The following is a 25,055-nucleotide window of genomic DNA, read 5'->3' as shown; positions in this document are numbered from 1 at the left end:
AGGTAACCAGTCACCTGCTGTGAGTGGGAAAGCAGCAGTATTGGTTTGAACTCCTGGGATATTTCTCAATAAAATGGGGCGATAACAATAATATAACATAAACAATAATAGTACCATGATTATTTTCTCTTCATTTTTCCATGGTTGTATCTGCCTCATCTTTGTAATCCTAAGAACTAGTAAAATGCCTGGTGGACAATAGGAATAAGTTTATGGCCCTTGATGACAGAATCACAGATGGTTAAAATGAAAGAAACTGGAGGTGCCTCTCCTTTGCTCTCAACTGAAGAGATGAAGCTCAGAGAGGTGGGCTGGCTTGCCCAAGCAAGTACTAGTGGGCCAGTCCTGGCTCCTAGTCCAGTTTTACTTCCACCTTCCTCCATCACTTTGTGACAGTTTCTCAAGCTCACAAACCTCAAATCATATCTCACTGTACCCTTGCTAGTGCTCAGCACACTACCTTGCACTTAGTGACTGTCTAGTAAATATTTGTTGGATCTCTTCAAAGCAAGAGTGAGGTGAGAGGAAGAAGAGCAGCATGTGGAACATACTTCTGAATGCAACCTAAGACAAGATTTTATTTACATTGATATTCTGATGCAAAGAATAGTTAGACACTGGGTTATTAAATCAAATTCAAGTCTTTCTTCATAAAATGGAGATTTTGTAACATTCTTATTTATACCAAATCTTACTGGCTGTGTGTTATAAGCCAATTAATCACCAAAACCCCTTGGTTCTTTTTCATAAATAAAGGGAGCCACTGGAGAAGTTTAAAGTCAATGAGAATAAATACCCATAACCTCAGTACAGCTTATAAAAAAAGCAGGCTGCAAATCAAATAATGCCACACACACATTTATTAAACAAATATTAATTGGAAAGCCAGCATAAAATTGCACATACAACCAGCTGTATAATCCCAATTAAGTCCCAGCTCTCTGTCCTTTAGCATATTCTGACCCCTGTCTTGCATGCAGAGTTTACTTGAGGCAAACACAGTCATATTCCAGCAGCAGAATCCTGTTCTCTTATAGGCAATATCAAGCAGCTAGAAATTCTCCTAAACCAATGGCTGAACACAAGACTATTTAGTTGGGTCTTATCCTTAAATATGAAGGCACAGGCCTTACTGGACTTTATACCTTATTTATGCAAAACAGTTGAGTGTCATCAAAATCTCTCCAACTAATCCATACCCAGAATACCTTTAATTTAATCAGTAAGAGCCATTTTTAAATTGTATCATGCTAGTGACCAGGCTACGATTTTTTTTTCACAGAATTAATATTTATTTATCACAGAAGTCAAGCCTGAAGTTCTAATTTTATAAATATTGGAAAAGCAGGACAGAAAAGTGCAGAGACTTGCTCAAGGTTAAATCTAAAAGACACTTCTAGAGGTCAGGAGATAGGAAAATATTTCAGTAGTATTCCAAAACTCCACCCTCAAATCAGCTCACTCCAAGTATCTTTTCAAGTTCCAGATGCCAAAGTTGTTTCCACTGTCTTTTGAGGATGAGTAAGAATCGCAGTAAGAAAAGAGGAAGAGAGATGCCTTCCAAATAGGAGGCAGCACACTGTGTGTGCCATGGAGTAACGATTACAACAGTCTGGCTAAAGATAGACACCCACTCAAGATATCTGAGCGTGGGACTGGCCAATTTTAAAATGGTAATTTTGGAAAATCTATGGCTCCCAATTCTCTATCTTTGTGTTTATCCATAAACCTTTCTGGTCCCACCCATGTTCCAGCACAAGTCATATCAGTACCCTTCAGTCCTTTCTAAAGCCCTGAGTTCTTTCTTCGAAATATTTTCTAATACTTTATTTACTGGTCTGGGACAGGAAAGGATACTGGGGTTTTCAGGTGGATGACATTTCCAAAGTGGAGAGGACGAAAGCTTCTGGCTTAGCTTCCTGCTTTAGCACTCCTGTCAGCAGGAAATCAGGTGAGAGGAGGGGCAGCCCAGCCTGAAATGGAATGGAGCATTGAGGGAAGTCCCGGGGACATGTGATCACAACTCTGTGAGGCTTATAGGACCGGGGCATGCTGGGAAGGACAGTGCCCTGCAGCAGCTGAAGGTCTCTCCCACCTGAGGAGGTGGTGGCTGGACTGCAGGGGTTACGTGAATCTCATAGCCCTGCAGCAGTCTTTGCTCCGAAGCCAAGCTCAGGGTGTCCCAAAGGCTGAAGCCAAAGTTCTTCTACTAAGGGTCAGTCACCACGATGAAAACCCACTGTTGATATTTATTAAGCTAATTAGCAAAGTGTTGGTTGTTGATTGAGATGTGGATTACTCAAGTTATTATGGTAGCTGCTTTTTGCCTCAGACTTAGTGAGTAGAATGCCAGCAGACCACCCTGATCTGTGCACTCTTGATTAGTACCTGGGCTAAGTTCACCCTAATAATACACACGTGATATCACACTACATATGTTGAGTATTTTAAAGTATATTATAGGACAGCATAATACTATGTCAATTTTCCTATTTATTGAAGCATTTTAGATAAACTAGCTGATTCAGGACCCAAGGTGGAATTTGGGAGGTAATTTTAGCAGTTTAACATTTGGATTTTATTTATTTATTTATTGTCATGAATGTCAGTGAATTGATAAACCCATATGACAGATATGGAAGCCTAGTTAAGTGATCTCTTTAAGTGTATAGAAAATGGTGTAGAGTAAGAACCAGGGAGAGAATCCAGAGTCCCTGATTTCTTTGCCAGTGTATATTCTATGTGGGGTTCTCAAAATGAGCAAAGGACATTTATGGGAGAGTGAAACACCAAAATTAGATCACCTTTACAAACCTTCCTCCTTGCCGTTGGGTCTGGGCAGGCTTTAGATTCTATACTTTAGGCAGACATTCATCTCTGTTCTTACCTTGGGTACATCACCAAATGCAACTGCCCTCCCTGCCTACGGAGCCAGGGTCCCCATCACCTACAGCTGACAGATCTGAAGGGTGTGGCCTCTATGTATATGCACAGAGTCCCTGGGATTATATTTTTTGGCCACATGATGGTGACAGCCATGTGGATAGTGGCTGTGATAACTGTGACCTGGCTGATTGTAATCCAAACTGTCTGTCTGGGGTTATTTCCTTCCATCTTGTCTAGAGAATTCTATGACAACACTGAGCCTCTCATTAGCTTTTTGGTGCTGCAGCTACTGGTCATAAACTTCAAACTAGCACAACCCTTGGAATTCTCTTTTGAAAACTTTCATTCCAAAAATCTGTACTTCTAAGGTGTTTACAAACACAGAGTGACCTTCTGACTTCCTCCTTTTCTCTTCTTTTGTCACTCCTTTCACCCCGAATGTTCAAGCTGTTGGAGGCATGGAGGCCCATGAGAGGGTATGGTCAGAGTGAAGGATTTTTTAAAATTATGTTTTTATGCAAAGTGAAAGGCAGTTGTAACATACCCAGTCCTTCCCCCACCCGCATTTCAGGTGTTTGAGCCCAGATGAGGAGGTAAGAGATTTATTGCTTCCACCGTCTGGCCACCATCTTCAGTGCCCAAACCTGATATGGGTCCTTTAGTTTCAATAGCTTCATTCCCTCCCTTAGCCTACTTAAACATTTTGAAACCTCATCAATGCCATAGTCACGCAAGTTACTGTTTTAATTGAGGAATGCTTCTGAGATCTTGACTGACTCTAGACGCTTTTAAAAATCCATGTCAATGATAGGGATTTATTGCCATTATTTCTGTATTATGTTCTGGGCAGTGATTTACTGACTAGATGCTACCTGGCCAAAATTGAATTAGGTCTTATCCTGCATTTGAAGACGGAGCTGTTCCATATAAGCTCAATTTTGTTATATAAAGAATTGACTTGTTTACTCTTTAAAAAAAAAAAGAAGAAGTAGCACTGTGCAGAAAGCACAATAAAATCAAGTCAGAAATAACATTTAAAATTCCAAAATATGAAGTATGACTTCATCCAAAAAGTATTACCTTGTTTAATGGAATTTATGGAGGTTTAAATGTGTTATTAAATTTCTGAAAAATGAAATTAGTCCTAACATATAAGATATAAATCTCTTTGGTCCTAGAAAATATAACAAAAAATATGTTTTGGTTTTTAAGCTGTTGAACTTCCTAGTTGGATACATTTTAGACTGTAGCTCTTGACTTCCAAGTGGGGGCTTCCATTATTCTCTCATCCTCTTCTGCCGAGTCCCTCTATCCCAGTGACAGTGGTGGTGATAGCTAACATTCTATTGAGCACCTAATATTTGCCAAGAACTGTGGTAAGGACTTTATACTTATTATGCGATTTAAATACTTATTTTGTAGATGAAGAAACTAAGACTTAGGGAGATTAAGTAACTGGCCTCAGGTCTGCCAGGTGGACACAGAGGAACAAGGATGCATACTGGCCACATAGCCTTTTGATTTTCTCAATATTGCAGCATTTACTGGATTTCAATTTTTTGTCTACCACTGGCATGAGGTCTCCACAGAGATTTTGGAATAACCTCTTTTTGGCCTAGCCCTGCATAATTCTGTCCAAGACAGATTCTACTTGGTGGTCTGGCTTGTTGGTTGGATCATGCAGATTTGTGAAAAATACACACAGCTCTGTAAAAAAAAAAGAGCCTAGTTGTATCTTAATGACATTCAATATATGTCTCCTTCCTCCTTCCTTTCTTCTTCCTGTATTTTGTTTTACAAAAGACACAGGTTTTTGTTTTTGTTTCCCCAAAAGAAACACTGTCATTTAGTTCAGGATAGTCCTTTTGTTGATCTTTTGTAGAGGCACAGGGACTAGGCAAAAGACAGCACAGAACATGGGATAGGTTATCTAAGAATCAGATAATGGGCAATGTGATTTATCATCATGTTAATTAGACTTTGACTCCATCAGTCTGCCAAAGAAAGTTAGACTCCCCTGAGCACAGGACACACACCTGATCTTAGAATGAGAAGAATAGATGAGTCATTTCTGTTATAAATGGATCTTGACAGGCAATGTCAGAAGCTCAGGGCCAATAAGTCAGTGTCACTTACGAGCCCTAACCTGGCCACTGTATAATTACTCCTGGGCTTTTCCTCTTGAGTGCACTACTGTCTCCTTATTTGACAAGGTATTAATTACTGAGCCTGGGAATTTCAATGTGCCTGACTTCACTCAATCACTCAAACTCCTGCCAGTCCCTATGCATGTTACAGTTAGGCACAGGTAAGGCTAGTACAGAATAAAGACTAACTTGATCTCCACAATTCCTCTGAGCAAACATGAAAAATATATATACTCAGATGTCAGGAAGTTTATGGTAATTCATACCATTCTGTGTTTTCATTGTAATCATCAGTGATGTTATTGTCATCAGAAAATCTACCACACAGTGAAAAATGAGTTTCTTGCTACATTTCTGGACCACCTGAAGTACAATTTGTGAACTGGGGAAAAAAAGATTTATACAGGTTTCCCCCAGTTTACAAAATACATATTCTGGAAGGTGAAATGTAGAATAAATTTTATAAACATGAAGAGTCTTAAGATCATTTCTTTGTTAAATGGTCAACGGGCCTCACTTTTACCTTTGGCAGAATGAGCCCCCTGCCCTTCGTGTCCCCATTACACCCACACTCTTACGGCATCATAATTCTCCTGTATTTCTCCCTTTCCTCATTTCAAGCAAGTATCCAGAGCCTTTGGCCTACTTTTCTCAGGGATGGTTTATGTTTCTGGGCCAAAAGCCAAAGTTTCCTGCCAGATACGCACACCTTTCAGATTTTTGAAAAGTCTAAATCCACTGAAGAGATAGGAGGTTGCTGGAGGCCCTTTGCATAGGGAGGGTTGGGCCTTTGAGGAGCTGCAAAAAAGATGATGGGGAGAGTTAGTAGAACCAGGAGGATGAAGGGCCTGGGTCCCAGGAAGAGCAGGGACTTGCGCTATGCTCTGAGGCAGCTCCTGGCGAGGTGGCATGACTCATGGCAGGGCTGGGACTCACCACAGCAGAAGAGTGCTGGGTCTGAAGGGGGTGGGCAGACTCTGCATTGGGGGTGTTAGTGCCAGCTAGGGCACACTGTGGGCCGATGGCACAGGGGCCTACTTGTACTTTGGTCCCATGTGCGATCCCAGGTCTTTGCCTGGCCCTGCCAGGTTACTCCCAAAACAGTTTCAGATACTGCCCTCTGTTTAAAGTAAGCAACTCCTTCACAACAGAACTGTTAATAGAAAATGTAGCTCTGCTTTCTTACAAAGCAGTAGCAAGAACTTTACCTTTTGCTTTAAAACTCTTTGCCAGGCCCCAAGTCTAATGCATTTTTCCCCCTAACCTACTTTGCAAAGTTTTTCAAACAAATATGATTCTTGTTTCTCTGGAGACCTTGGAACCCCTGATCTGAAGTGGTGACACTGGTGACAGCAGCCCTTTCATTGACTTCAGTTACTGTGCACAGCTATTGCCTGTCCGAAATTGGTGCATTATCAGGAATGAGGTGGAGAAACCTGGGCTTTGTCCTCTGTGGGTGGGCAGATGATCTTAGGAAGTAGGTCTAGAGAAGACAGAATGGATCCCACGATGGCATCATTGGACTATGCTAAAGCTGAGCAAGCAAAGAACTACAGAACTTGGGCTGGGCAAGTGAGTTAGGGAAGGGGAGGCCTGCCTTTGAGGGTGTCTGTCTATTTCTGGAAAGTTCTCTCTGCAGAATGAAGTATAGGAATATATTGTCAGGGATCTGCTTCTGTTGGGCTTAGTTAGCTCCTACCAGTGAATGTGCAGGACTGAAAAGATAAATAAAATAGTCACTATAAACTTTAATAAACTTAGATTAAAAACTTTGGGAATCCCCAGGGAGGCTGAATGTTTCTGTTGCTGCCAGTAGACACCCAGTGACAGACACATTTACTCTTGTAGTTCATCTGCACAGTTGTGTAGTACTCATTCAATTTCCTTCATGTCTTGAGGTAGTTCCTCTGTCCCCACTGACATTGTCTTCCCTAAATCATAAAGGCCTAGAGGTTAGGCACCATGTCTGTTTAATTAGCTTTGTAAAATGCCTAGCATAGCTCTACACTCAAGAAATTATTAAATGTTCTTGGATAATGAGCTGATGTTTGAAATGTGGAAAAGGGTTAAGCCACTTAGAATAAAGATCACATTCCATATGATGCGTCTTAGCCTCTTTTTTAGGACTCTTTTTAGTTGATGGAAAGTATCTTAGAGATGGAGTATTGCTTGGAGTGCATAGGGATCTGGTATTCATCTGGGCAGGGGAATGAGTTTTCCAAGTTTACATTTGTGGACCTACATTGAACTAAGGCAGCCATGTGGATGCTTTACTGGGTGTAGGGATGGGATGAGCTTGATTCCAGTCCCTCTGAACACCCCTTTCCCATGGCCCTCTTGTCTCGGAAGGTGCAGGGCAACTGGACCCCATGTGCTTATAGTAGATATAAACCTGTCCATGGGGGAATAAAATATGTGGATAAAATGGCTTGCTTCATTCCTTTACTCCAGGCAGAGGCCAAAAACCCCAAACCAAGCAAAATTCCAAAAGCCTTGTTGGCTCAACGATCAACTAAAAATTATCAAAGTTATAAGAAACAAGAATTGTAAGTAATAAAAGAAAATCTAAACTTCTCTCTGAGTGGTCAAATTTTGGTCACCCATTGTCCTTGAAATGTAAAGGATAATGTAGATGAATGTATCTATGACAGAGACCCTGAGGCACAATTGGACCAGACAGGAAGGGTTATTGTTGACTCCGACAATGGACAGGAAGGAATTGTGCTCCCACAGTGGTGAGAGCCATGGAACTAATGAGGTCAACGGTCCAGGAATTAAAAAGAAAAAATCTTGAAAAGGGACTTGAAATGTTCACCTGTGATAGTTCTGGAGCTGTTATCACAAGCTGTCATGTCCACAGGCCCTGTTTCAATGTCCTTGTAAGATATCACACACAGGAAGACCTTCCTTGGCAGGTATTTACTGCAGGTGACAGCTAGGAAAAGCTCCAAATGGGCTTATTAAACTATTCAGTGAAGACTTTGGAGAGGAGCCTGACGAGGAGAGATGGTTAGTACAAAGAAGAGCAAATCTCTGGAAGTTTTTGTCTCATTTGATTAATTACCTTAGGTTTCAGTTGAAGGAGGAAGATTCAAAAGGCAGTGCTTGGAATGATGGATGTCCAGTGACTTCATCTTGCAGCCCACCAGTGATCTAGCAGACTGAGCACCTCAGGCAGAGCTTCTGCCACAGACATGTTAGTTCCCAGCCCTGTTTTTCTCTCTCTGCTCTCTGCCTCTGGATCTCATTAGCGCTTGTGTCTTCACCTATCAGCTTGAAGCAGATGGCTTCCAACTCTGTATCTCTGGCCTCAATCTCTCTTCTGAGTGTCTGTCACACATTTTAAATTATTCACGGGATGTTTCTACTTTGAAACTAAAAGTTAGCCTGTACAAATCCAACTCACCACTTTCCATCAAAAACTGCTTGTCCTCTCCTAACTTGTCCTATTTCTGACAGATGCGCACCCCCCCTCCCAACTTCTTTTTCTTGTCTCACCAATAGGAAATCCTGGAGTCACTGTCGGCTTCTTGTTCTCAACTTCTCCATAAATAATCACTCATCAGAACAAGTGGATTTCTTCTCTAATATCCTTTCCCACAACTTGGGCATTTCAGGCCCTTTTCTTGGTAGCCTTGGATTATCTCACTCATTGCTGCACTGTGCCTGCTTATGTTTCAACCTTTCGTAAGAATGGTGATTTATAGTACTGAGCACTTTCACACCTGCTAACCCACTTGGTCCTCATAATCATCCTTATAAGGACAAGAAAACTGAAACTCAGTGAGTGACTCATCAAAGTCACAGCTATGCAGTAGTAGACTAGGTCTCCTAATTCCATCTCCCCAGTTCTTTTTGATTCGAGGAGTCTCCTTTCCTGTCACCGTAATTAAGGAGTCTGACCAGTGCCTTTGACAGCTTCTCCACCCCTATCCCTCTCCAGGTGATGATAACAGGTAGACTACATGCTGAAGTTGTGACTGGGTCTCTAGTCTCAGGGAATTCCTCCAGGGCACCCCACGCTCCTCATGTCTCTCTTGTATAAGTCAGTTTTCTGCTGCTTATAACAGATTATCTAAAACTTGGTAATTTGTAAGAAAATTAAATTTCTTTCTTTCGTTTGGGAGGTTGAGAAGTAGAAAGGTAAGAGGCACATCTGGCGAGGGCCTTCTTCCTGGTGGGGACTCTGTATAGAGTCTGGCGGCAGTATAGGGTATCCCATTTCCACATGCTTTCTTCCTATCCTTATAAAGCCCCGAGTCTACTCTCTGATAACCAATGAAATCATTAACCCATTAATGAATGGATTAATTCATTCATGAGGACAGAGTCCTCACAATCCAATCACCTCCCAAAGGCCCCACTTTTCAAATACTATATTGTGATTTTCCACCCTCTTAACACTGCTGCAATAGGGGAATCAAGCTTCAATGAGTTTTGGTGGGACATTTAAACAACACACAGCTTCCCCAACCATCAACATCTAGAACTAGAGAGGCACATTTGTTACAATTGATTAACTTACATTGAAGCATCATCACCTCAAGCCCACAGTTTACATTAAGGTTCACTCTTGGTGTTGTACATTTTATGGATTTGGACAAATGTATAATGGCATGTATCTGCCATTGTAGTTTCACTGTCCTAAAAATTCTCTGTGCTCTGCCTACTCATCCCTCCCTCTTTCCTAGCCCCTGGCAACCACTGATCTTTTCACTGTCTCCATAGTTTCACCTTTTCCAGAATGTTACATGGTAGGAATAATACAGTATGTGTTAGCCTTTTCAGATTGGCGTCTTTCATTTAGCAATATGCACTTAAGATTTCTCCCTGTCTTTTCACAAGATCGATAGTTTGTTAATACTTTGTGCTAAATAATATTCCATTGTTTGTATGTACTACAGTTTATTTAATCCTTTAACTATTGAACGATGTCTTGGTTGGTTCCATGTTTTGGCAATTACCAATAAAGCTCCTATAAATATTCATTTGCAGATCTTTATGTGGACATGATTTTAACTCATTTGAGGTAATAGTAAAGAGTACAATTTCTGGATCATTGGTAAGAAATCATTGAGTTTTGTAAGAAACTGCAAACTGTCTTCCAAAATGACGTTTTCATTTTGCATTCCCACCAGCAATGAACAGCAAGAACTCCTTTTGCTTCATATCCCTGTCAGCGTTTGGTGTTGTTGGTGTTTTGGGTTTTAGCTGTTCTAATGGGTGCGTAGTGATATCTCATTTTAACTTGCAATTCCCTTACGATGTATGATGTTGAGCATCTTTTCATATGCTTATCTGCCATATAAATCTTCTTTGGTAAGTTGTCTGTTCATATCTTTTGCCCATTTAAAAAATCAGTTTATTCATTTTCTTACTGTTGAATTTTAAGAGTTCTTTGTATACTTTATATACTTTATATATCTCTTGCAATGATTTTCTCTGTCTGTGGCTTCTTTTTGCATTCTCTCAAAAGTGTCTTTCACAGAGAAGGAGTTTTAAACTATATTGAAGTCCAGCTTACCAATTCTTTCTTTCATGGTGCCGTGGATTGAATTGTGTCCTCCAAAGTCCATGTACTAGACACTTAGCACAGACTGTAACAGTGTTAACAGGGTGGGAAATTCTATTACGACTTGAAGAGGTGATTAGATTGTGAGGACAATGTCCAAGAAAATGGATTAATCCATTTGATGGTTTAATGGTGGTCGTGGGCATGGTTCTGAGGAGAGCGCATGAGGAGTTCTCTCTCTCTCTCACTTGCTCCACAATGTGCCGTATGACACCCTGAGTTGCTGGATAGAGTCACCAACTGGAGTCATCAACAAGAACAAATCCCTCATCAGATGTTTTCCCTGAACTTTGGACTCCCAGACTCTGAAACTGCAAGCAATAAATATTGTTTCTTTACAAATTACCCAGTTTCAGGTATTTACGTTATAAGCAACAGAAACAGACTAATGCACATGGATTGTACCTGTGGTGTTGTATCTAAACCCAAGGTCATCTGGATTTTCTCCTATGTTGTCTTCTAGGAGTTTTATAATTCACATTTTACACTTAAGTTTTTGAGTTAATTTTTGTGAAGGGTGTAAAGTCTGTGTCTAGATTAATTTATTTATTTTTGCATGTTTATGTCTGGTTGTTATGGCACCATTTGTGTGTATATATATATATAGTCTTATAAGTCTATTGTTTTGCCTTTGCTCTTTTGTCAAAGATCAGTTGACTATATTCATGTGGTCTGTTTCTGGCTCTCTCATCTATTTCACTGATCTATTTTGTTTGTTCTTTCACCAATACCACATTGTCTTGATTACTTTAGCTTTATAGTAAGTTTTAAGTTGGTAGTGTCAGTCCTCTGACTTTGTTCTTCTCTCTCAGAATTGTATTGGCTATTCTGGGTCTTTTGCCTGTTGTTATGAGGGTCCTTCAGAATGTTCATGGAAAAATAGAATTAAAAGATAATATGAATCTTTTCATGAACTTTTTAATGTACCCTCGTAAACTTTAGAATCAGTTTGTAAATTTCCACAATATAACTTGCTGGAATTTTGATTAGGATTGCATTGAATCTGTAGAATAAGTTGAGAAGAGCCGACATCTTTACAATATTGGGTCTTCCTATGGATGAACACAGGATATTTCTCTATTTATTTTGTTCTTCTTTGATTCTTTCCTTCAGAGTTTTATAGTTTTCCTTACACAGTTTTTGTACACAATTTGTTAGATTTTACCTAAGTATTTCACTTAGGGTCCTAACATAAATGGTACTGCATTTTTAATTTCAAATTCCAACTGTTCATCACTGGTGTATAGGAAAGCAATAGACTTTTATGTATTAATCTATATCTCACAGTCTTGCTATGATCACTTATTAGTTCCAGGAGGTGTTTTTCCCTTTTTAAATCAATTCTCTCAAATTTTCTGTGTAGACAATCACATCATCTGCAAATGAAGATAATTTTACTTCTTCTTTCCCAATCTGTATGCCTTATATCTCCTCTTCTTTCTTTCTTTTATTTGTTTTTTTTTTCTCATTGCATTGAAGGACTTTTAGTATGACATTGATATAGTGGTGAGAGGGAACATACCTATCTTGTTCCTGATGTTAGTGGGAAAACTTATAATTTCTCACTATACGTATGATGTTAGCTGTAGAATTTTTGTAGATGTTCTTTATCAGATTGAGAAAGTTGTTCTCTATTTCTAATTTGCTAAGAGTTTTTATCATGTGTACGTGTTAAACTTTGTCAAATGCTTTTTCTACATCTATTGTGATTTTTTTCCTTTAGCCAGTTGATGTGATAGATTACATTAATTTGTTTTTGAATGATAGCAGGCTTGGATACCTTGCATAGGGTAATGTTAGACCCATAGAATGAGTTATGAGGTATTCCTTCTGCTTCTTTCTTCTGAAAGAGATTGTAGAGAATTGTTATAATTTCTTCTTTAAATGTTTGGTAGAGTTAACTGGTGTATTTATCTTGGCCCAGTACTTTCTTTTTTTTAAAGGTCATTAATTATTATTATTATTTTTTAAAATTTGTAAACAACACAAATGTATTGCTGACAGTTCTGGAGGCTGGGAAGTCCAAGATTGGTGGACCACTAGCAGATTCTGTGTGTGATGAGAGCCTCATGGATGGCACCTTCTGTGTGCCCTCACATGGAGAAAGGGGAATAAAATCTTTTCTGGGCCTCTTTATAAGAGCACTAATCTACTTCATAATCTACTCCTAATACCAATTTCCTAGGGATTAGCTTTCAACATATGAATTTTAGAGGGACACAAAAATTCAGACTATAGCAATGTCCAAAGAGTTCAAGGGCACATTCTTTGACAAGTAATCCTTGACCTAGAAATTTATCTTATTCCTCGACAAGTAATCTTCTCCTAGAAATTTATCTTAGGAGGTACCTGGACAATTTCACAAAGTTATACGGACAAGTATGATCATGACATCACTGTTTTTTGAAGGAAAAAATTGGAAACAACTACAATGTCCAATATTAGGGGACTAGTTAGATAAATTATGGTTTATCTCCACACTGGGATATTAGTCAGCCTTTAAAAAAGATAATATCTGTATCTGCATCTATATCTATGTATATGTTATATCTTTTTATTTATTTGTTTATAATTTTTGAAAATTGAAATGTAATTGATTGAACATATCTGCGGGGTACTGCACTGAATATCAATGCCTGTGTGGAATATGTGATGCTCAAATCAGGATAATTAGTACATACAACATTACACAATGTAATCATATTTTGTGGCCCTCTACCAATTTATTGCTAACCCTCTCCTCACCCCTTTCCCACCACTGGTAATCTCAGTTCTGTTCTCTCTTTTTGAAAGTTCAACATATTATTTTAGTTCTTTCTCTGTTTCTTTCTTTCTTATTTTTCTAAATTTTATTTGTTTATTTTTTTGTTAGCTCCCGCTTATCAGTGAAGACATGTGGTATTTCTCTTTCTTTGCCTGGATTATTTCACTTAACATAATTTTCTCTAAGCTCATCCATGTTGCTGTGAATGGCAGAATTTCATTCTTTTTTATGGCAGAGTATTATTCCAATGAATATATATATATACCACATTTTCCTTATCTAGTCATCTGACAATGGACATTGAAGTTGGTTCCAACTCTTGGATAATGTAAATAGAGCTGCGATAAACATGGGAGTGCAGGTATCCCTTCGACATGATGATTCCATTCCTTTGGGTATATACCCAGCTATGGGATTGTTGAATCATATAGAAGTTCTATCTATAGTTGTTTGAGGAAACTGCATACTATTTACCATAATGGCTGCACTAATAGTCCCATCAACAGTGTAGGAGTGTTCCCCTTTTTCCTCATCCTTGCCAGCATTTCTTATTCTCTTTTTGATAATAGCCAGTCTAACTGGGGTAAGATGATATATCAATGTGATTTTGATTTGCATTTCCCTGATGGTAAGTGATGCTGAGCATTTTTTCATGTGTCTGTTGGTCATTTGTACATCTTCCTTTGAAAAATGCTTATTTGGCTCATTTGCCCATTTTTTAATTGGGTTACTTGTTTTTTACTGTTAGGTTGTTTGAGTTTCTTGTATATTCTGGATATTAATCCCTTTTTGAATGCATGGTTTGCAAATATTTTCTCCCATTCTGTACATTGTCTTTTCACTCTATTAATTGTTTCTTTTACTGTGCAGAAGCTTTTTAGTTTGACATATTCCCATTTGTTTATTTTTTCTTTTGTTGCCTGTGCTTTTGGGGTCTTATTAATAAAATCTTTTCCCAGTCCTACTTCCTGAAGTATTTCCCCTATGTTTTATTTTAAGAGTTTTATAGTTTCAGGTCTTATATCTAAGTCTTTAATCCATTTTAAGTTGATTTTGGTATATGGTGAGAGGTATGGGTCTAGTTTCATTCTTCTACTAATGGATGTCCAGTTTTCCCAGCACTCTTTATTGGAAAGGCAATCTTTTCCCCATTTTATGTTCTTGGTGCCTTTCTCAAAGATCAGTTGGCTGTAAGTATGTGTGTTGATTTCAGGGTTCACTGTTCTGTTCCATCGCTCTGTGTGCCTGTTTTTTATGCCAGTACCATGACAGCATTGGTTACTATAGCTTTGTAGTATAATTTGAAGTCAGATAGTATAATGCTTCCAGCTTTACTTCTTTTTTTTTTTTTTTTTGCTTAGGGTCACTTTGGCTATTTTGTTTTCCATATGAATGTTAGGATTGTTTTTTCTATGTCTGTGAAGAATGTCATTGGTATTTTGATGGGGATTGCATTGAATCTTTAGATTGCTTTGGCAGTATGGATATTTTCACAATGTTGATTCTTCCACTCCAATAGCATAGAATGTCTTTCCATCTTTTTCTGTCCTCTTTAATTTCCTTCAGTGGTGATTTGTAGTGCTCATTGTAGAGATCTTTCACCTCCCTGGTTAAATTGATAAATTGATTCCTAGTTTTTCTTTTTGTTTATTTGTTTTTTTTGGTGACTATTGTAAATAGACTTGCTTTCTTGATTTCTTTTTCTGCTAGTTCATTGTATGAGTGTAAAAATGCTACTGATTTTTGTGTGTTGATTTTGTATCCTGCAACTTTACTGAAATCATTTATTGGCTGTAAGAGTTTTTTGGTAGAGTCTTTAGGTTTTTCTAATATAGGATATTGTCATCTGAAAATAGGGACGGTTTGACTTCATCTTTTCCAATCTGTATGCACTTTCTTTCTCTTACCTGATTGCTCTGGCTAGTACTTGCAATACTGTGTTAAATAGTAGTGGTGAGAGTGGGCATCCTTGTCTTGTTCCTATTCTTTAGGGAAAGACTTTCAGCTTTTCCCCATTCAGGATGATATTGGTGGTAGGTTTGTTGTGTATATGTCTTTTATTGTGTTGAGATATTTTCCTTCTATACCTAATTTGCTAAGAGTCTTTATCGTGAAGGATGTCGAGTTTTGTCAAATGCTTTTTCTACATTCATTGAGATAACCATATGGTTTTAATCCTTGATTTTGTTGATGTGGTTTATCACTTTTATTGTCTTGTGTATGTTGAACCATCCTTGCATCCCTTGGATGAATCCCACCTGATCATGGTATATATGAATTTTTTTGAGGTGTTGCTATATTCTGTTTTCTAATATTTTGCTGATGATTTTGCATCTATATTCATCAAAGATATTAGCCTATAGTTGTCTTTTTTGTTGTATCTTTGTCTGGTTTTTGTATCAGGGTGATGCTGGCCTCATAGAATGAGTTTGGGAGAATGGTCTCTGTTTCAATTTTTTGCAATAGTTTGAAGAGAATCATTATTAATTCCTCTTTGAAGGTTTGGTAGAATTCAGCAGTAAAGCTGTCTTCTCCTGGGCTTTTCTTTGTTGAGAGACTGCTGATTACTGCTTCAATCTTGTAGCTTGTTATCTGTCTCTTCAGGTTTTCTGTGTCTTCTTGGTTCAGTGTTGGTAGTTTGTATGTGTCCAATAATTTATCCATTTCCTCAGGTTTTCTAATTTGTTGGTGTATTGTTGTTTATAATGGTCTCTAATGATTCTTTGTATTTCTGTGGGATCAGTTGGAAAGTCTTCTTTCTCATTTCTGATTTTTGTTATTGTGGTATTCTCTCTTCTTTTTTTAGTTAGTCTAGCTAATGGTTTGTCTATTTTGCTTATCTTCTCAAAAAATGACTTTTTCTTTCATTGATCTTTTGTATCACTTTCTGGGTCTCTATTTCTTTTAGCTCTGCTCTGATCTTAATTATTTCTTTCTATCTATTAATTTTGAGATCGAATTGTTCTTATTTTTCTGGTTCTTTGAGGTGTAGTGTTACTTAGTTTATTTGAAATCTTTCTATTCTTTTGATGTAAGCATTTGTTGCAATAAACTTCCCGCTTAGTACTGCTTTTGCAGTATACCACAAGTTTTGGTATGATGTGTCCTTATTTTCATTTGTTTCCAGAAATTTTTTTATTCCCTGTTTAATTTCTTCTTGGACCCATATGTTATTCAGAAGCATGCTTAATTTCCATGTAGTTGTATAGTTTCCAGAATTTTGCTTGTTATTGGTTTCTAGTTTTAATCTGTTATGGCTTGAAAAGATACCTGAAATGATTTCAGTGTTTTAAAATGCACTGAGACTTGATTTGTGACCTAGCATGTGGTCTGTCCTGGAGAATGTGCCATATGCTGATGAGAAGAATGTATATTCTGTGGTTGTTGGATGAAAAGTTCTGTAGATATCTGCCAAATCCAATTGGTCTAAAGTATAGTTTGAATCCTGTGTTTCTCTGTTGATTAGTTGCCTAGGTGAACTGTCCAATGCTGAGAGAGGGGTGTTCAGGTCCCCAACTATTATTGTATTGGGGTCTATCTCTTTTCTATAGTTCTAATAGTGTTTGATTTATATAACTGGGTGATCCAGTATTGGATGCACATATATTTATGATTATTATGTCTTCTTGCTGGATAGATCTCTTTTTCATTATATAATGGCCTTCTTTGTCTTTTTTTATGGTTTTTGGTTTAAAGTCTATTTTATCCAATATAAGAATTGCTACTCCTGCTTGTTTTTCATTTCTACTTGCATGATGTATCTTTTTCCATCCTTTTGCTTTTAGTCTGTGTCTTTACAGGTGAGGTGAATCTTTTCTAGACAGCATATATTTGGGTCTATTTTTTTCATCCAATCAATCAGTCTGTGTCTTTTAGTTGGGGAATTTAATCTATTTACATTTATGGTTGTTATTGAAAGGTATTGTCTTACTCCTGACATTTAATTCTTTTATATGGTTGATTTAAATATCTTTTGTTCCTTTACTTTCCCTTTTATTGTTTGTCTTTGGGGTTTGTTGTTTTTTTGAGGTGGTATGGTATAGTTTCTTTCTCTTTCTCATTTGCATATCTGCTTTACCAATGGTGTTTGTTCTTTCTCACATGTTTATGGTGGTGATTATCATTTTTTTTTTGGTCTAGGTGTAGGACTCCCTTACGGATTTCTCAGAGAGCTGGTTCTGTGGTAGTGAATTCCTGGAGCTTTTGTTTCTCTGGGAAATATGCTATATTCCCTTCACCTCTGAAGGATAGCCTTGCTGGTATAGTATTCTTGGCTGGCAGTTTTTTCTTTTAGTTGTTTGAATATATAATCTCATTCTCTTCTGGTCAGTGGGGTTTCTGCTGAGTAGTCTTCTGTTAGTTTGACAGGAAGACTCCTCTATAGGTGACTTGATGCTTTTCTCTCACTGTTTTTGGGATTCCCTCTATGTCTTTGACTATTGACAGTTTGGCTATAATGTGTCACAGAGAGGATCTTTTTTAATCGCATCTGTTTGAGGATCTTTGAGACTCTTGGATTTGGAAATCCATATCTCTACCAATACCTGGGAAGTTTTCCTCTATTATTTCATTGAATCTGTTTTCAATGCCTTTTCCTTTCTTCTCCCCTTCTGGAATACCCATGCTTTCTTAGATTTTCTTCTTCTTTTTGCTTTCTTTCTTTCTTTTTTTCCTTTTTTTGTCTCCCTGGGTTATTTCAAAAAGAGTTTCTTCAGGATCAGAAATTCTTTCTTCCACTTGCTCTAGCCTGTTGCTTACACTCTGAGTTGCAGTTTTTATTTCAATGAGTGAGTCTTTCAGTTCCAGGAGTTCTGCTACATTCTTTTTTATTGTATTTATCTCTTTGTGAATTTTCTCCTTTATGTCTTGGATTGATTTTCTCATTTCCTTGTGTTGTCTGAGCCTTCTTGTATATCACTGAGTTTCTTTAAGATTGTTACTTGGAGTTCCTTTCAGATATTTCAAGGGTTTCATATTGTATAGGGTCTGGTATTTGAAAATTGTAGTGTTTCTTTGGTGGTGTCATGTTTTCTTTCTTTTTTTTTCATATATCTACTATCCCTACATTAACGCCTAGTCATCTGGTGGTTGCTTCTTCTATTACTTTGGGGTGGCTTTTGAGAAGAGAGACTCCTTCCTGTAGATTTGTTAAATGTTGCCCTTTAGGTGGGATGTTTTAGTTTTGGTTCTGGGTAAACTCATTAGTTCCATGTAAACTCAGTTGTTCTGGGTAGATTCAGTATTTCTGGGTATTTCTGGTGGATACTGGCAGCTATGTCTATGGCTGTGGCTGTGCATGCAGCCGGGCCTGCACAGGTTGGTGGGGGCCATGTAGGCAGCCGGGCAGCTGGGCCATGCAGTTGGCTGGGTGGCTGTGCCCACATGTGCAGGTGGGGCCATGCATGTGGTCTTAGGTGGATGAGGCCATGTAGGTCGCCAGATGGCAAGGCCCATGTGGGTGGGTGGGGCTGCATGGGTCGCTGGGCAGTCGGAGTCACATGGGTGGGTGGCCAGGCAGTTGGGGGTGAAAGGGCAGCTAGATGGCTGGGTGGGGCTGCATTGGAGCTGGACAGCTGTGCCCATGATGGCAGGTGGGACCATGCTGGCAGCTGGGCAGTTGAGGTCACATGGGTTGCTGGGACCACAAAGGTGGCTGGAAGTCAGGAGTTGTGCAGGCAGCTGGAAGGCTGGAGCTGCACAGGTGCCTGGTGCTGTGTGGGGAACATGGTTTGCACGATGGGGTGTGTTGTGCATGATGAACTCCTGTGCAGGGAGAAGGGCCATGGCTCTGGGACTAGACAGTGGCACAGCCATGACTAGCAGTGGCAGGGGCAGATTGGGCAGGAATAGGAGCAGGGTTACCACTGGGAAGTGCTCATGGCTGAGAAGATTCTTTCTGCTACAAGGGAGAATTCCTCCTGGCTGATCCTGGTTTGAGAAATGTGGCAGCAGCTGACGCCACATCCTTCTTTCTCCTCTACACCACCCTGCTTGGTTTACATGCTCCACAGGCTCCTCACCAGTCTCCCACTGCTTTCCCACATTCTCCTACCAATGCTTTCCCCTGTCCCTGTACTTAGCTGTCCTTTTCTTGTTCTGGTCCCTTTCTGTGGGAGGATCGTATATTGGCACCTCTAGTCCACCATCTTGTCCTGCCTTTATCTTTAGGTCATTAATTATTGATTCAGTTTCTCTAGTAGATAGAGGCCTATTCAGGTGGTCTATTTCTTCTTGTGTGAGTTTTGGCAGATTGTGTCTTTTAAAGAATTGGTGCATTTTATCTAGTTGTAGAAATAGAGTTGTTTATAGTGTTCCTTTAATATACTTTTAATGTCCATGGGATATATGGTGATGTTCTCTCTTTCATTTCTGATGTTAATAATTTCTCTCTCTCTCTCTCTCTCTCTCTCTCATTCTCTTCTTAGTTAGCCTGGCTCACAGCTTATCAATTTTATTGGTCTTTCTTCAGAACCAAATATGGTTTTGTTAATTTTCTTTATTAATTTCCTGTTTTCAATTTCATTGATTTTTTCCCTCTAATTTTTATTATTTTTTTCTGTTTACTTTGAATTTAATTTGCTCTTCTTTTTACAGTTTCCATAAATGAAAGCTTAGTTAGTGATTTTAGATCTTTCTTCTTTTCTAAGATATACATTCAGTACTATAAATCTCCCTCCAAGCACTGCTTTTCTGTACTCCACAAGTTTTTGTAAGTTGTATTTTCATTTACTTCAAGATATTTAAAAATTTCTCTTGATTTTTTCTTTGACCTATGTGTTTTTTTGAAACCCATTTTATTTTAAAATAACTTTATTGAAGTATGCTTGATATACAAAAAGCTTGATATACATATTTAATGTATACAATTTGATGAGCTTGGGCATATGCATACACCCATGAAACGATCACCACAATCTAGGTAATAATCCTATCTATCACCTCCAAAAGTTTCTTTATGATCCATTTTTTGTTTGTTTGTTTTTTGTGGTTAGAACACTTAACATGAAATCTGCCCTCTTAATACACTTTTAAGTGCACAATCCAGTATTGCCAACCATAGGTTCTATGTTGCACAGCAGATCTCTAGAACTTCACCTTGCATAACTAAAAATTTAAACCTATTGAACAACAACTCCTCATTTCTTCCTTTCCCCTGGAAACCTGCATTCTATTCTTGGCCTCTATGAGTTTGATTATTTTAGATACCTCATTTAAGTGTAGTCATGCAGTATTTGTCTTTCTGTGATGGTTTATTACACTTAGCATATTGTTCTCCAGGTTTATCCATGTTATTGCATATGGAAGTATTTTCTTCTTTTTATAAGCTGAATAATATTCCATTGTATGTATATACCATATTTCCTCTATCCAGGCACCCATCAATGGACATTTAGGTTATTTCCATATCTTGGCTATTGGGAATAATGCTGCAATAAACGTGGGAGTGCAGATAGCTCCTTGAGATCCGAATTCCAATTCTTTTTGAGATATACCCAGAACTGAGATTGTGGGATCATATATAGTTCTACTTTTAATTTTTTGAGGAACATATGTGTTATTTAGAAGTATATTGTTTAATCTCCAAGTGTTTGGGGATTTTCTAACTATCTTTTTGCTATTAATTTCTAGTTAAATTCCATTTGTGCCCTGAGAGCATATACAGCATGATTTCTATTATTTTAAATTTGTTTATGTGGGTTTTGTGTCTCAGAATGTGGTCTATCCTTAATGAGTGTTCAATGCGAATTTAAGAAGAATGTGTATTATGCTATTTGATGAATTAGTCTATAGATGTTCATTATGTTCAGTTGATTGATGGTGTTGATGAGTTTAACTATGTCCTTACTGATTTTCTGCCTGCTGGATCTGTCCATTAGTGATAGAGGGGTGTTGAAATCTCCAACTATAGTAGTGGACTTATATATTTCTCCTTGTATTCTATCAGTCTTTGCCTCATGTCTCCTGATCTTTTTTTGCTCAAACATGTCTAGCTTGCTTCTCCACAACACCTGTAGCTTGACAGCATGCCCTGATTAAATGTTTTGTTCATCTTTATTTCACAGTTCCACCTGAGATTCTGCTAGTCCTATTTTCACATACTGTGGCCCCAAATAAGTTCAAGCTCAATGGCTTGTCTCAATCCAGTTTCCTCATTTCCTACCTGTAGGTAAGAGGAAACGAGCTGTGTTACTTTAATTCATGCTTCCTTATTACTGAATGCCAATCTTTTGTAGGTTTATCATGTCACAATATATATGGGTCTCAATGTGTTTGTTTAACATTAATAGAATGAGTGTAGGGGCAGGTATCCTGTCTATTGATCCCTGCACAGTGCCAGGAGCATGGTTGACATTTAAAAAAATGTTTGTTTGAGAGTTGAATGAGCACATTAGAGAAGAGATTTTGTGTCCTAATATTTGAGTTTGAAAAAATAGAGGCCAAAGATGAAGATTAAAAATAAAATGAAAAAAGGAAAGAAAGCAGTCCTTTGAAATCAAAACCCCTATTTGCTAAAGAAAAAAGAATGTATCAATGTTTTATGCCAAAAATAATATTTTATTTAGAGATATGACGTCTAGACATGAGTTCTAGTTCCATGATCTTGGACAATTTACTTATTATCTTCCATAAGCTTTTAATAATAGTTACCTCATGGAGTCATTGTGAGAATGCACTGAGATATTATGCTTTACACATGCTATTAAATATTTCCACTAAATCTTCATTAAGGATGAGAGTAAGATGACATTAAATACTCATTGTTCACAGATAACTATTTGAAAAACACTGTTTGAGTATATGTATACAAAAGAGAGTATCTCTGACACCCACATAGTTCACTTTTTCATTTTTGTTTGGAGAAGAGGTGAATCCTGATTTCACTGTTTTGCTTGGCTTACATAAAAAAGTTCCACACTGTTTTACTAGTTTGTAGAATTTGAGATTAATGCCTAATAAATGTTACAAAGACATGTTTTTTATTTCTGTAGCATGAGTTCATGCTATTGGGCTTACACCGTCTGTCTATTATAAGCCCACTTCAATTCTCAGCTACTAATGTGTTTCTAATTAATGAATGTGTAATGGAAACATTGAAAAATATTCTCTTTCATCATGAAGAAGTGAGGCCTGAAATTATTCACTGGTTTTGTTTGTGTCTTTTTTGTTTGTTTAGTTAAGGTTTATTGCCAAATGGAGATTTTATTTTCTATAATGCATCAGCAGAACTAATATTTTTTCATAATGGAATTTCTGAATTATCACTTATGTAGTGTATATGGCATTTCTTAAAGAGTAACTAATTTTGAATAGGTCCCTTTCCAGAAACTGAAACTCTGCTTAATTTTTATTAAAAATGATTTTAAAACAAGTTCAAGTAAGGACTCAGTGGGGAGGATATTTATAGGTTAGCAACTTGCCTGTTCATTCTTGTTTCTTTCCCACAGAGAAATCACCAATTAATGTCTTGTAATCCAAGTTTCATCTTCCCCAGTCGGCTCCAGCCATAAACCAATCCTAATCGTGTTCACTACCCAGTAGGTTGGGAGTTAGTCATAATATTGTAGATCTGTACCCGAAGTTAGCACTAGATAGATATTTTGACCAATTCGTGCAACAAAGCTCTTGCCTTGATCCTTGAATAGCACCCAATTCTTCACCATCCCCAACCCAAGTCCACTTGGGTGGCTGTTGGTATCCAGCCAATCTCTAGCTGCCCCACTTCTCTGGGGATATAGTCCTGCTCCCTGCATCAACTCAATCCACTAACCCAACATTGACCAATCACTTACATTCATAACTACTACTAGGATTCCTCTTCCAGTGCCCCAACTAGAGTATTGGATCTCCTTGGATATCTCACCTCTCATTGCTTCACTCCTTGAACTCAATTCTTTAGCCATATTAAGCTTCTTCCAGTTCTTCTAAACTATCAGCATCTCTTTGGTGTCTGAATATTTTCATGTGCATTTTCCTCTGTGTGGAGCGGTTTTCTACTATGGCTTCCTTGAACATATACAACCCTAACTAATTCTACAGGTCTTTCAGCTTATCCTTCCAAGACACCCCAGTTTGGGTTAGATATTTTTCCATGTATTTCCATCACATCACGTACTTCTGTGTTGTAGGATTATAATACAGATTATAATTGCCTATTTACCTGTATGTCACGCCCATCCTACCTCCAAAGTATGAGAGATCATGTCTATAGTGTTTCCAGTTGATTTTCTGTGCCTTACAAAGGGCCTATCATATAATAAGCATTTGATGAAAACTTGTTGAAAGGATAGATGTTCACTCTCCACCTCAACCAGGTCTGAGTTTGGCATACTCCTGAGACTGAATATCCAGCTTCCCTTGAAGAAATCAGCTCTGCAACCACTTTCATTTCTCCATATTATTGTCTTATCTAGGCCCTGAATCATCCTTTAACCAGTCTGCAATGCTGGAGTTTTGACATGGTCCTGAAACCTGCAGACCAGGGCTAGAGGACGTACATGGGAACGTGAACTTTTGTTCATTCACAGCATCTCTCTTGTATCCCATGTTTCCTCTGAAAATCTTCCTACTCCCAATCCTTCTTCTAAGGAGTTTTGCAGTCATATATTTATATTTCTAAAATACATCATTCCCATGCTCCTCATCTGTATCAGAAGTAAGAGTTTGCACTGAAAGTAGAGCCAAGGCAAAGAAAATTACCCCCCACCCCAACAGTGCCCTTGACATAAACCTTTTTTTTCAAGGTAGAAGGAAGTCAAAGACTCAAAAATGCTTCTAAGCTTCTCACCTGGACACCTATGCATGGATGTGTTCCTGAGTCTATTCCACAAAGGTAAAAACTACCCTTTGTACATGTCTGGTTGAAGCAGATGGGTGCATAAAACTAAAATTTTTAGAGTACAACGAACCTCATTCAGAATTTATGATTCAGAGTATCTGGTTTTCCGGTTCTTAATTTGTCTCCTTCAGGGGAACCCAGGTAGTGTAGATGCTTCAAACTTATGGCCCATGGACTGAGCCTAACTCTCAGTTTGGTTTGGCTTGCATAGTGTCGGCCTGAACAGTATTTCTTAAAACTTTGTGCTGTGGATTGAACGTCCCCCCAAAACTTAATCCCCACTGTGACAGCGTCAAGAGGATGGGAAATCCTATTATGGTAATTAAAAGAGTAGGCCTCGAAGAGGTGACTAGATTGTGAGGACCGTGCCCAAGTAAATGGATTAATCCACTGATGGTTTAATGGTGGTTGTGGGCATGGTTCTGATGGCTTTAAATGGAGAGCACATGGGAAGCTCTCTCTCTCTCTGCTTCCACCATCCACCATGTGACAGACACCCTGCTTTGCTGTGAAGAGTCACTGTCCACCAACAAGGCTCTCACCAGATGTGTTCCCTGGACTTTGGACACCCCAGCTCTGAAACTGTAAGCAATAACTATTGTTTCTTTATAAATTACCCAGTTCCAGGTATTTTGCTATTAGCAACAGAAATAAACTTATACAGGAAATTGGTACCAAAGAAATGGAGTATAGCTTGTAACAAATACTTGAAAATGTGGAAGCGGCTTTGGAACTGAGTATTGGGGAGAGGCTTGAAGAATTTGGAGGAACGGACTAGGAAAAGCCTAGGTGCTGGTGCAGAAAGTTTGGAACTTCTTAGAGACTGGTTATATGTGGTGAGCAGAATGC

This window comes from Cynocephalus volans, chromosome 5 (assembly GCF_027409185.1).
Source record: "Cynocephalus volans isolate mCynVol1 chromosome 5, mCynVol1.pri, whole genome shotgun sequence".
NCBI lineage: Eukaryota > Metazoa > Chordata > Mammalia > Dermoptera > Cynocephalidae > Cynocephalus > Cynocephalus volans.
The sequence above is the reverse complement of the archived record's forward strand: the minus strand, read 5'-3'. Positions refer to the sequence as shown.